Genomic DNA, 10,597 nt, shown 5'->3' with positions numbered 1-10,597 from the left:
CCAAACTATCTCTGTGCCATTAATTGAGCCATTATATATTCATAAGAACATCCTACAGAGATCAAACAACAATTTCATATTTCTCTTGATTAAATCTAAAGATCAAAACACAAGATCTAAAGATTAAACACTAAAAACCCCTTACCTTCACCTATAAAGCTTCCAAATATTTGAAATTTGGAGAAATGGCGCTTGGAGGTCCAACGCTTCAAAACGAGTTTGTTCTTGATGATCCAGTGGAGAGAAGAGTAGTCTAGAGTGCTGGGGCAATGCGAGTCTCACAATCAAAGAGATTTTTCGATGATTTACTAATTAGATGGTCAAAGTCAGAAAAATATTAGAAATGTCTAGACCAATTGTAATTTAGCTTTTCTAATTAATTTTACTGGGAAGTTTATCTTAAGGTTTTTGATCCAAAGATGTGGTTTTTCTCCATGATCATTTCAGGTGTTATTTACTTTATTGCTTTTAATATGAATGTTTATGGTTGTTTAAACTTAGGGTTTAAATTAATTTTAAACTTAATCATCTAATAATAATAATTAATTGACTTGTTACTTGTTATTAATTAATTTTGCATATTTGGGTCAAAATTTTCTCTCAACAAGTAGTATTAGAGCTTAATTACGATTCGTGGCCCAATATTTGACTAGATGATTCAATCCATTTTGATGAAGGATATGACGATTGACCAACTGTATAAGGAGAATATCAAGTTATACAAGGTTAATAATTCGTATTTAAGAAACAAAATGAAGTAGAATTAGAAAAAGAGAGATGTGTGATTAAACTTGAGGTGTCTAGTAGAAGTTTAAATGAGTTGAGGTTTGAGAAAGAGTCATTAGAAATTAAGGTTAAGAGATCGAGTGATCTTTAGAAATCTAATGCCCAACTTCTCTCTCATTCTAGCGGATCTAAGAAAATTAACAACATGATATGTCTGAACAAACCAATTGGGAATAGAGGAGGTTTACGCTTTAATAAGATGAATTTACATACCTTTTCCTTTTCTAAAAATAAGTTTGTACCTACCTCAATCAAGCTTATGGTTCAAAACTCGAAACCTAGAGTTCCTCCTAGGTTTATCTCCCACTTGTTATCACTGTGGAGAATTAGGACACATGAGATCTTAAGTCTCGCAAACTTTTCAATAGGAACAATAGGGTTTCTCAACATAAGATTCAAAATTCGAAACCTGGGGTAGCTCCTAAATTCATTCTCGTTTGTTACAAGTGTGATGAGTTAGGTTACATTAAACCTAGATGTCATAAATCATTAGTTAGGAACAATAAACAATATCACATTACTCATGTTAGATATTTAACTAATCAAGTAAGTCACTTGACTAAATTGGTGAATATCTTCTTCTTCTAAGAAGATCTATGTCAAAAAAAGTGAACTCTTAAATCAAAGTGATGTTATCAATTGTGCGTTGTTCTTCATAGTAAGAGCATTTGTATTCATCATTGACTAGGTCTTTAAGTGCATATATCTGCATTGCTCATGCTATCTACATTTTCATGCATGCACATTAGATTTTCCTTATTTATTTTGTATTATTTCTTTTATTATAATAAAAACAAGAAAAAAAATTTGAAAAAGGAAAACAGATTTTTGATTATTATAAAGTGATTGGACATGTTATTTTGTGATCAAATATTAGTAAAATTAATGAACTATGAATAAAGTTTCCATTAATTTTGTTTATAATTTCTGTAGAGTACTTGGTATATGTTATTTTGTCTATCATTTGGATTGCCACATAAGCTCTTGTAAGTGAGTCTTGACCGCGTGTGTGATATTTAGGATGATGGTCATCAATGTGTTGAGTTGATTTTAAATCTGAATGACTTTTAATTAGATGACCTAAGCTCCAATATATTTCCCCAGTAAAAAAAATCGTAATGTTTGAAATATTTGAATTTCATTAAAATTTATGATAAATCTTATACTTCTCTTTATAACCTTTATGACTTGAGTAATAAATCCTACTAAGTATCTTAACATTTGGTGCCCTATAGCTATGTGATTTGAGAGTCATCGTCCTAAAGATCAGTAGAGAGGTCATTTGGTAAGTTTAATGAAGAAAAGTCAGTACATAAGTTATAAATATTATATATGCTTACAGACAGGGGAAGAAAGAAAAGTTATACGGTGAAAAATTAAATATGAGCTTTTTATTAAAAGGTCCTAGTAGTACTAGTTTTGACTTTCATAGTTTGAGGAATATATTCATTCACTAGTGATTTCTTTACATGTCATTTCCCACTGATATAAGGTTTTGAGACTTCCTTACATGAGATTAATGACATATTTCACACATGTGCAACTTGTACAATTTACTCTATTTATATTTAAAACAAGTTATGTAGGAAAAGTTCATTGTTTATGAATTACACATGTATAAGTAAACAAATAATTATTCATGATGTTTGATTTAAAAATCCATAAAAAAAATAGTTTACTCAAGAGAAAAAAAAAAAAGTATTCTCCCGTCACATATTTTACATATTTTTTCATGTTCATATTTTTTATATTACTTGTTTTCCTTATTATTCGTTACAAAAAGGGGAAGAGAGTAATATTTATTATACAAAGTTGAGTTGTATATGAGTGAAGGAAGTGATTGTTTATTGGACATTTGACTTATTGACTTATAATATTGTGTTTAATGTTTTGTCAATATTGATATTGATTTTTTGAATTTTATTTCTAAGTTTTTGATGCACATACTATTACATGCTTTGATGTTACAGATGTTTTACTTGCGTTATTTTAAATAACTTAGTTATATTTGTTTTATTTTTGGTTTCCTCTTACTTTTCATGTGGCATTGTCATTTTTATGTGTTTTAGAAAACATGTATGACAATATTTGAATTGAAGTTTGAGAATCCAGTCTTTAAGTAAATTGTTGTTAGGTTGTTTTGTTTTTTTACTTTGAAATAAAAGATTTTGCCACTAAATGTCAAGGGTAGTTCGTTAGGTCTCTATTTGTAGTTGGCTAATTATTGACAAATTTAAGTAATGGAGCTGTAATTAAAGTCAAAGAACTAATGGGTTGGTAATATAAGTTTTGAAGGAGTCAAAGAGCTCAAGAATGTTCAAGAAGATCAAATATGATCACTGAGATGCAATTAAAAGTCAAAAGGAATATTAAAGTGTTGCACAAGTCATAACCTGAGTTCTCAGTCACAAGTTGCGATACCATTTTCACATTGAACACATTTAAATTAAAAAAAAATGCTATTTCTAAAGCATTGTAAATCTTTAAGTTAGCTTTTCAATGCCATTTGAGTCGCCCCAATCAAATATGGGAGAGAAAAATATGATAAAAACATTAGTAGTATCAGAACCATTTGTAAGTTAGCTTTTCTAGTGGATTTTATTGGCAAATTTATCGAAGATTTTTAATCTTGAGAAGGGGATTTCTTCCATGATCATATATGGTGTTATTTATTTTACTGCTTTTGATTTGAATGTTTGTGATTGCTTAAATTTAGGGTTTAAATTGATTTTAAGTTTAATCATCTAGAAAAAATAATTAAATGACTTGTTGTTTGCTATTGATTGATTCCACATATTTGAGTTTAAATATTTCCCAACAATGCAAAATAGATCAAAAGCAATAAAAGTAAATAACATCAAATTTGGTAAACGAAGGAGAACCCCATGAAGAACTCTTCACAGGGATCAAAAACCTCTGGTCAAACCTTACCAAAACGATCCACTAGAAAAGATAACTTACAATTGGTCCAGACACAAGTAAACCTTAGTAGACTCTGACCATATAACCTGTAAATCATCGAGGAACCTCTTCAACTGTGCAACATGAACTTTGCAACAACTCTGGACCTTTTTCCCTCCACGTGGATCACCAAGTATGAACTCGTTCTGGAACAACTGGAACTCTAGCTGTCTCTTTCCAATTTCAGAACTTTGAAAGATTATTGGTGAAGGTATTGTTTTTTGGTATTTTGATCTTTGGGTTGAATCAAGAGATTTATGTAATGAGTTATTGATCTTCAATAATAAGTTCTCTCGTATGAAATAATGATTCAACAAATTTTTAGGACAGATTATGCTTAGGTATTTACAATATCAAGTGTTTGAGGTAGATTAGAATTGAAAAATTATCAAAATCGTGAATAGGAATTTGATTTGATGACATGACCGCTTAAGCGACTGTCGAGTGGACAGTAAGCGATAATCTTGTTGAAATTTCTATTCAAGTGCTTCCAAGGCAGTTGTGAATGGTTTTGTGATGAGGCTTCCCGCCCCCCTCCTTGGTCCATCTTTGACATCTTTGATTCCTTTATGACCTATACTACCAATTTTTTACTCTTTTAACTTTAGTTACAACTCAATAACAATAATTTTGGACATGGAACTAGCCAATTACAATTTGGACCTAACGAAATTCCCCTTTAACATTCCGTGACAAAAATCATTTATTTCAAAATTAAAATTAGCACAACCTAACACTATAAACCCAAAGACTTAATTCTCAAACTTCAACTCAACAACTTATCGTAAGTGTTTCCTAAAACACATGAAATCAAAAATGCCACATGTACTAGCAAGGGAAAACATAACAATTAAGCACATAACTAAGTTATAAACAACGCAAGCAAAACATGTGTAATAGCAAAGCATTTAATACTATATATATCAATAACTTATAAACTAGTCATGACAAGTTGAGACATATCATCACAATAGCTGAACTAGTCATATAAAATATGATATCGATCTTATGCAAAACACTTAATATAATATCAATAAGGCTAAACAACACATTATGCTATTCAGATCATCAATCAATAAATAATATCTACGATTCTCCCTAAATCAAATTTCAAAAATAAATTAACAATGTATAAACTTCTCCCCCTTAACCCATGTACTACTCAACTCTCCTAAAATAAATACTTATTTATCCCCCTTTTGTCATGAATCACGAAGGAAAAGTAAATAATGTAATCATGAATAACATAGAGAGGAATGAGTTAAAAAATATGTACATGGACAAACTATGCAAAATTATGCAATACATGTGGTAGGAGAAGATTTTTTTTTCTCATTCTGAGATCACTCTTTTTCATGGATTTCAAAATATGACACAAAAACTTGAATGCTCAAATCACATGAATAATTATTTCCTTACTTACAAATGCGGAATTAATAAACAGTGAACTTTTTAAACATAACTCATTTCAAATTTATACGGAGTACATTGTATAAGCAATCCATGTGTGAAAAGTGCCATTAATCTCCTATAAGCAAGACTTCAAACCTTATATCAGTGAGAAATGATATGCAAAGAAATTATTGGTGAATGAATACTTTTCTCAAAGTACAAAAGTCAAACCCACTGCTACTAGGATCTTTTAAATAAAATAGTTCATATTAGTTTTTCATTTTATAACTTTTTCACTCCTATCTGTGAGCATATATAATTTTTTTCTTATTTTATTTGCTGATTTTTCTTCATTAAACTTACTAAATGACTCATGTCATAAATTTTAGATTGATGACTCTTAAGTCAGATGACTATAGGGCACCATATTTTAAAATACCCAGCAGGCTTACATACTCGAGTCATAAAGACTATGAAGAAAAGTATAAGATATATCCCACATTTTCAATTGACATGTAATTCAAATACTTTGAAGCTCATTTCTATTTTCTTTATGGAGAATATGCTATTGCTTGTTTACGCAAATTAAAATTCAATCCATATTCAAAGTCATCTCACCACATCGATGGCCACCATCCCAAATCTCATACATACGGTCAAAACTCACTCACAATAGTTTAATGTGTATAGAGCAAATGATACAAGAAGAAACTCATACTATTCCAAATAAGTTTTAAACAAAGTTAAAGAAAATTTTATTCATCATTCATTAATTTTACTAGTACTTGATCGCAAAATAACATGTCCAATAATATCATCAAAAATCATTTCCCCTTTTTTCTTCATATTTCAAAAGGATAATAAAAAATAAAAATAATGATATAACAAAACATTAGAGTACATACAAGAATATGTAGATTCCATGAACAATGCAGATGCATGTACCTAAATACTTAACGAGTTACAACTGCTCTTAGCAATATTGTAATTTATAACATCACTTTGACCATAGAATTCACACTTTTTGACCTGAATCTTCTTAGAAGAAGATGTAATCTTAGTCAAATAACTCATTATCTCAATTAAATGGCTCACTTGATTAGTCAAAAATTTAAGTAATGAGATCTTGTTTGTTTTTCTTAACCGATGGGTTATGGCAACTAGGTTTAATGTTACCTAACTTACCACAATTCTGACAAATGAAAATGAATTTAGGACCAGTTCTAGGTCTCAAGTTTTGAACCTTAAGTTGAGGAAACCTATGTAGCGCAATTGATTTATGTCCTATGCTCCTACATTCTTAGACTTGATAGAGGCAGGTACAACTTGTTTTTGGAAGAGAAAACATTATGAGAATTTGATTCATTAAAGCCTAAACCTCTTCTATTCATAGCTAGTTTATTCAAACCTAACATGTTGTCAAGCTTCTTAGATCTACTAGAAAAAAGAATGAAGTTGGCACTAGATTTCTCAAAATCACTAGTAAAAGTCTTAACCTTAATTTCTAAGAACTCTTTCTCAACCCTTAACCCATTCAATCTTCTAGTTGACTCTTCAAGTTTGACTTCTAAGCTCTCCTTTTCTAACTCTAGTTTTTGTAATTTTTTAAAGAAAAAGTTATTGGGCTTTTTTTTAACTCAAGGCTCTCTACATACAACTGGTCAAAGGCATCTTGTATATCCCAATCATCTTCTGATTCTTCCTTTGAAAAGTCAAATTACACTATGTCCTCAAATGTCTCACACTCCTCTACAGCTTTACTCTTAACCATAGATATGAACGCCATATAATTTTCCCCTCATCAGGATTAGAGTTCTCACGTTAATTATTGAAGCTAGACTTGTCATCAATGAAAGTAGCATCCATAGCCTTTCCTTGGATTTTCTCATAACTTGGTCACTGGGATTTAACATATTCAAAATCCTAACACTCATGACACCTCATTGATTTAGACTTTTTCTAGGCATTTCTAGTATCTCTTTTCTCTATTTTATCATTCCTATTTTTACTCTAGTCACATTTAAACTAATCCGGAAGTCCTATTATTTCTAAACAATTTCTTAAAATTTCCTAGGAAGGTATGCAAACTCCTTATCTTTTAGGGTGTTATTGCCAATCTGATTACTAGTCTCTTCCTTAACAATGTTTAGGGCTGAAGACTTATTTTTCGTAGATTGGGGTAGGCTAAGTTCATATATTTGGAGAGATCCTACAAACTTCAGCTATTTTAATTGCATCTAGATCCTTACTCTCTTCAATAGCAATAACTTTAGGTTTAAATCTCCCAGGTAGGGATCTCATCACTTTTCTCACTATCTTAATCTCGAGGATTCGTTCACCTACGTAGAAATTAGAGCTCACCATATCATTCAATTTTTCATAGAACTCATCTAAGGATTCATCATCGTTCATCCTAATTTCTTTAAACTTAGTGGTCAGTATCTACAATTTAGAATTTTTCACAGTCTTAGTTCTCTTATGTGTGGTTTCTAGAATATTTCAAGCTTCTTGCACAATCTCACACATGGATACACGCTTAAACTCCTCAGAGGAGATAGCCATAAATATGTCATGGAGACCTATACTATTTCAATTACACTCAACTAATTCATCCTTAGTCTAATAGAGATATCAATAGGTGTAACAACACCAGCAACAGTGGTAGATGGAGACAATCCAATTCTTTTCTACATTAACCCAAACTCATGCGTCCATTAACTTTAAAAAGACTTTCGTTCTAAAATTTCAATATGCATAATTACTACCGTCAAAATAAGAAGGAACAGATAGTGATTGACTCGTCTAGATAAAATTTTGGTACATATCACAATCAAGCTCTGATATAAATTTAAAATACAAATTGAATGCAACATTTTAACTCAACTATACATGGAGATGTATAATGCGGAATTTGGCTCTTGCTTGAGCCACATTATTTTGGAAAAAATACATTTTTTTATAGTATATATGGGAAATGTGTATTTAAAAAATGAGAAAAAGTTTTGCATTTACATGTAATATTATTTTATTTAAAAATTTAAGGTAAAATGATGTAAAATTACTGTTTAAAAATGTATTTTTTGCAAATAATGTGGATCAAATAGAGCTTAATTAATCAATAAAAAATAACAACCATTTATTTATTGTTTCTAGATGATTAATTTTAATGTCAAATTAAATTTTAAGTGTCATTCACGCAAAATAGATCAAACGTAATAAAAAAAATAACACCAAATTTCGTAACAAAGAAATATCCTTGGAGAATTCTTCGCAAGGATCAAAAACTCTCGAAAAATCTTGTTAAAATGATCCATTGAAAAAGATAACTTACAGTTAGTCCAGACACAACTAAACTTTAGTATACTCTGACCACCCAACTGGTAACCAAAAAACCTCTTCGATTATCCAACTTGCATTTTCCAGCAATACTAGACTTATTTTCCCTCCAAGTGAATCACCAAGAAAGAACTCGTTCTGGAACAATTGGAATTCCAACTATCTCTTCCCAGTTTCAGAACTCTGTAAGCTTATTGAAGGTGTAGAGATAAACACCCTCGTTGTCGGCCCGTAAGGCCGATCTATGAGGGTAGGTGGTAATAATTTTTAGTGTTTGACCTTTAAATCTTTTGTGTAAATCTTTTGTGTTTTGTTCTTTGGATTAAATCAAGAGATTTATGGAATGGAGTTATTGATTTTCAATAATAAGTTTTCTTGTATGAATTAATGATTCACGCACTTTTGAGATGAACTATGTTTGTGTATTTATAATATTAAGGGCGGTGTATTCAATTAAAACTTTTAATAACTTTTTAGGATTTAAAAAGTTTAGGGTATTCAATTCAAACTTTTTGAGACTCTCAAAAATTCACGGTGTTTTCAATTGATAATTTCATAGACTTTTAAAAAATCTCTAAAAGTTATGGTGTATTCAATTAAAACTTTTTAGAAGTCTTTATAAGTTTTAGAGTATTCAAATTTTAATGATTTCTAGAGAATTTTATAAAAGTCTCTGGAGTACTAATTTTTAAGCAGAAAGTGCTCATATAAAAATCTTAAAATTTGTATTTCATTAATTACGAGATTTTGGGAGATTTTCTTAGAAAAAATATTTTTTTTCAATTTTTCATTACTTTAACCATCTATGGACATGAATGATTAAATTTTTTTTTTATATTGATTATATTCCATTTATCTTTCTTTCTCATTCTTATTATTTATCTCTATTTTCTATAAAAAAAAAAAATTAAATTGGATTCTTGTAGCTTATTTTTTTCTTCTTCTTTTTTTTTTTCATTCATTTTTTTGGTGAAAAATATCTATTTTTTTATTAAATTATAAAATCTTATGTGAAAAATTTATAATTAAATTTAAATATATTGATTTTTATTTATTTTTAAAAGTATACTATACTAATAATATTGAATTATATATATATATAAATATGTGTGTGTGTGTGTGTGTTTAATATTGATTATTATTCATTTAATTAAGGTCTTAGGAGGGGTATATTCAATTGAGATTTTTATGACTTTTTAAGGTTTAAAAAGTTTATGGGCATTCAATTGAGACTTTTTGAGACTCTTTAAAAGTCACGGTGTATTCAATTAATACTTTCATAGGCTTTTAAAAAGTTTCTAGAAATTGTGGTGTATTCAATTAAATTTTTTTAGAAGTTTCTATAAGTCTTAGGATATTCAAATTTTAATAAGTTCTAGAGACTTTTATAAAAAGTCTCTAAAAATTATAGTGTATTCAATTATACTTATATCACAATGATGTACTGGTGCACTACATTTTAATTATATTAGAGATTTTAACCTTTTGAGTATCTACAAGATATTCTCTATTTATACAGAGCGTCTTATATATAACAGATAGCATTTTTAAATTTAGGGAGTAATCTTTTTTTACACAATCCAACAATATTTTCTATTTTACTCTTTATTTTATTTAATGAACATTTGTTGATTTCTCCCAATCACTTATTTAACATAATTGTTTTATATGTAAATAGCTAATCAATTGAAATATGATTTGAATGATATAAATTGTGGAGTATTGATATTTGCAATTTTATACAATCCATGTTAATTAACTATAGAGAATGAGTTTTGTTCTCCAAATTTAACTAGTCAAATCCATTATTTATTTTAAAAAGTTAAATAGAGACTTGAGAGTCTCTTGAAACTTATTTTTAATAATCAACTTTCTAAAATAGAGAGTATTTTGCTTTTCAAAAATTATTTGGAGATGCTCTTACTTATTTACATTAATGTTCCCAACTTATTTTCGTTGTATCATTGTGATCAACATTGCGTTAATTAGTATATATTATAACTGATGACAAAATTCATCCCAAAGACTTATTAGTTAGTGTACTTTAAAATAAGAGACAAATATTTAATCTTACTTTTTTATTTTTGTGTTTTTTTGCTTTCTTTTTATGCACTCTTAACAT

Source organism: Olea europaea, unplaced genomic scaffold (genome assembly GCF_002742605.1).
Source record: "Olea europaea var. sylvestris unplaced genomic scaffold, O_europaea_v1 scaffold1649, whole genome shotgun sequence".
Lineage (NCBI taxonomy): Eukaryota > Viridiplantae > Streptophyta > Magnoliopsida > Lamiales > Oleaceae > Olea > Olea europaea.
Note: the sequence above shows the minus strand (reverse complement) of the source record.